We start from the raw sequence: 4,041 nt of genomic DNA on the forward strand, positions 1-4,041 counted from the left end.
GTCTCTTGGGGCTTACACGTTCCTCTATCTTTCTCATTCTTTTCCCCTCTCACCTCTTTCCCCCTTAAGCCCCTTTCAATCTGCAGCAAAATGAAACATTCAAATACATTATTCAATCTAGAAGAAAATGTCAACTCTTTTTTCCTTCTCGACATTTATTGTTTTCTCTGTTTTTCCTCCTGATCACTGCTGCAGACCCAAGTCTTGGTGGTTTTTGCTTGTGATATTTTGAAATAGAAAAGTTGCAAGGATGTATTTCCCTAAGCACAGGGGAGTTGAGTGGCTGAGAAGGCAAATATCAGAGGTTTCTAATAGTGCCCTTTGGCCGTGGTTGTAATGAAGTGCCAAGGAGACAGGACACAGATAAGAAATAGACCAAACCCATCTCCGCTCTTCTAAGACCCAGGTCACCCTCAGGGACCCTGACACCAAACTATCTTTTTCAAAAAAAAAAAAAATCTTGGGTAGGCAAAACTCAGGAGACATTTATAGAGCAGTAATAATGTACATTCCAGTGATCTTCCACCAAAATTGGAAGATAACTTCAAGATTGTTTTTATCTCTATAGTATCTAGGTCTCATTTCTCCATCACGCCCTGGGGGCTTCACCAACAGGAGGTCCAGATAAACCTTGGCTGAATGAACTACCATAGGAGGCCCAGTCAGGGAAAGAAATGACTACTGGGATTCTTTCCCTCATCTTTTCAAAAGGAAACATGCAACCCAGTAGAGCTTCATAAATGGGCTGATACAGGTGGGGAGCCTTTTACAAGTCTGAGTTACGATAATTACTGCAGCATCGCTTACAAAAGAAAACTGAATAACAGATGATACCTTCTCAGTTACTATCAGTGAAGAACTGAGTAAGAGCATCCATTAAATGGAACAAATGTTTTAAAAGACAAGTTTATGTCGGCAGGCGTCAGGAGAGGCCCACGTAATATTTTAAGGGCGGGGTGGGGGGAGAAGCAGTCTCTATATACAATATGTGGAATTAATGGCATGTTCAGATACGTTTGTGTATCTGGAAGGATGTGCTGGAGGAGCTAACATGTGGGAGTTCTCGTTACGAGTCAGCCATTGGGCTAATGTTTATTATTTCACTGAATCCTCACGAGCAATCCTGAGAGATAGGTCATGACATTAAGTCCCAACTTTTCACTTGAGGAAACTGACACCCAGAGAAGCTGAGTCACTTTCCCAAAGTCACACAGGTTGGAAGAGGTAGAATTGGGACACAAACCCAAGTAGAAAGGAGCCAGAGCAGTGCTGCTCATCACCCAAGGGCTGCTTCCCAACCAGTGGGATCTCCGGGGGTGGAGTCGGTAAAGAGCTTTCACCTTCTATTTCATAGACTTCCATGTTGTTTCGTTTCTTTTTGCTTTAAGCAAGTATTGTCTTTATCATAAAAATAATTTGTATTTTGATGTCTTTTTTTTTTTTAACGCCTACGGCACCTGGTCTTCCTAGGTGGTCTCCCACCCAGGTACTAAGCAGGCCTGACCCTGCTTAGCTTCTGAGATCAGACGAGATCGGGCACGTTCAGGGTGGCATGGCCATAGACATAATTTGTATTTTGAAAAATTGAAAAGTAGATGCAAAATGCATTAGGGTTTACTATAAGTCATTTTGAGCTAAGTCTTAGTCTGAACATGAAAAGAAAATATTTACAATTTCAATGACTGGATGAGTGAGAAAAAGAAGGTCAAGGTCAAGGTGAAGGAGGAGGTGGAAGAGAAGGAAGAAGGAAGAGGAGGGGGGGGCTCTTTGGCTTTCCGTCTGTCTGTAGGGCTTCAAAGAAGGTTAAGAAAGCCCTAAAATACTAACAGCGATATCAAAGCACCAGTTTGCATTACCAAACTAGAACCACCTTTCTCATGGTATTTCTTTTTAAATCTCACAAACTCTAATCTCTTTCCTTCCCTCCTGCCACATGCCTTTTGCTACTCCACGTGACATACCCCCGTGGCCTGTTCTGTAACATCTGTGCAGTCGAGTTAAATTCAAGGCAAAAACTGGACATTTAGTTATTTGTGCAGTTCATCAATACAAGACTTAATTGTATAATAACTGGCTTCTATTATTTTTCTAATTGAATTAGGCAACCTTGTGTGTAATGTTGGATAGGAATCGATCCGCTCCACAGTTTTGCCCAAAGGAAGAAGGCAAGAAAGTCGTGCTAAGGTTCAGGCCAGACAGAGAAAAGGGGACTCATGCCCAGGGCCCCTGCGGTCTCAGGGGGGCCCTTCTGTGCAGTGCCCAGGCTGCCCCAGCTGATCACGCCATCACCTCATGGCACTGAGAAGCCAGGGTGAAGGCGTAAGCCAAGTATACAGTAGGAACTCTATCCTTGGAATATGCAGCTGAGCATGCGCCTGGCACCTTGGGTGACACGGTTCAGTGACGCCAGTTGAGTTATTCATCCATGAGCACACAACTTCCTTGAGCATTCATGAATAAAATGGGTCTCCATATATTAAATGGACCTAAATGCCCACCTTTCAAGAGATGTCATGAGTATACAAGTATAATACATGTATATGGAATGCTTCTACAAATGATAGGTAGAAAATATTCATGCTCTCCTTCTTTCTTTCTAACTCTTATGCCCAAGCTTTGCCAGTGCTTTTCCCCCTACTGATAGAACTTTTCACTTTTTAAAAGAAAAAATGCTAATTTTCTTAATGTATGATTTAGAGCTCACATTTTTGAAACGTTTCTTGTCTAACACCGAACACTGACAGATTCAGTTATGTAGCCTCTCCTAGACTCAGTCTCCCCACATGCAAAGTGAGATGACTGGGTCTCTTTTAATATTAAAATCCCTTAATTCCACATGTTATCATTTCTCTCTTCCCCTCCTCCTTCTCTTCCTGCTTCTTTTCCCCTCTCTGTGTTACACTCTGCTGGCAAATAGAATTCAAACCAAAAATCAGATTCAGGTGTTTACTTGCATCGCTCAAAAATAAAAGACTGAATTATGCAAGTATAGGTTCCCCTTTTCTGATTGAATCAGTCAGTTCTGTGTCTTCCTCCTTTCTCCCTCTGGCTTTCCCTCTATTTTTAGATAGACAGTCTGAAAAGTCTTAATATATCAATGACATTTATAACACATGTTAATATCTAAAGCGTCAATGCTCTATTTGTAGAAATGACTGCCGATGAAACGCTTTTATTATATTAGTGACTTTTATTATAAATAGGATGAAACTGCACACTCTTTTGGGGGAAATTTAAGTAATAATAATAAACTATTCTCTGCCCCAGTTTGTCCAACCATCGGCTGCAAGTACCAGGTTTTACTTTTTTAGTGCACTTTTTATAAATTGCTCTTTGCAACTTCAGGGCGAATATCTGTCTGCTTGAATAGATGACAGTAGGTTCTTGTGGGAGAATGCATTAGGGAGGTAAGTGCAGACCCCTGGGGATCCATTTCATAATCTTTGTAGCTTCTCAGGCTCCCTGTTGGAGCCTAGTGCCACAGATCTCTGAGGCTGGCCAGTGCCGTGGGCTTTATATAAAATGTATAACCCCCATCTCTGCATCTCCACATTTTGTCTATCATTAAAGAGTATTTCAGAATTATATGAGTTATGCATTAAGAGCGTCTGTTCGGGGAGCACACAGACATGAGCTAGAGTGTTGCTCTGTCCCTTCCCAGTTGTGTGATTTGGACAAATCACTCAACCTCTCTGAGCTTCATTTTCTTCATCTGTAAAAAGTGGGAAATCGATGCAGCTACTTCAGAGAGAGTGTGAGGATACAAGAGGGTGCATGTAAAACATTTACCACATGTTAAGAGGTTCGAGAGCAGTAGCTTTTATTGTTATTATTACCTCATTCATGAAGAATTTTTTTTTTTACTCTGCAACTCTATGCCAACTTTCTATTCTTCTGACTCTCCAGTGAACTATAGCTAAACATCATTTGTCACTTTCTGATTGCTGGACTCTATCACGTCCTCTCCCAGACTGACACCCCAACATGCACATCTGCAACTTACACTATGACCATAGAAATTTTATGTTCACTGTCAAACAT

General features: G+C 41.5%; 1 pseudogene; it reads right to left on the reverse strand.

The window, feature by feature from the left end:
* Positions 1 to 1,445: 1,445 nt before the first annotated feature.
* LOC111740313 lies at positions 1,446 to 1,564 on the reverse strand (annotated as a pseudogene).
* Positions 1,565 to 4,041: the final 2,477 nt, after the last annotated feature.

This window comes from Pteropus vampyrus, unplaced genomic scaffold, assembly GCF_000151845.1.
Source record: "Pteropus vampyrus isolate Shadow unplaced genomic scaffold, Pvam_2.0 Scaffold61, whole genome shotgun sequence".
Classification (NCBI taxonomy): Eukaryota; Metazoa; Chordata; class Mammalia; order Chiroptera; family Pteropodidae; genus Pteropus; species Pteropus vampyrus.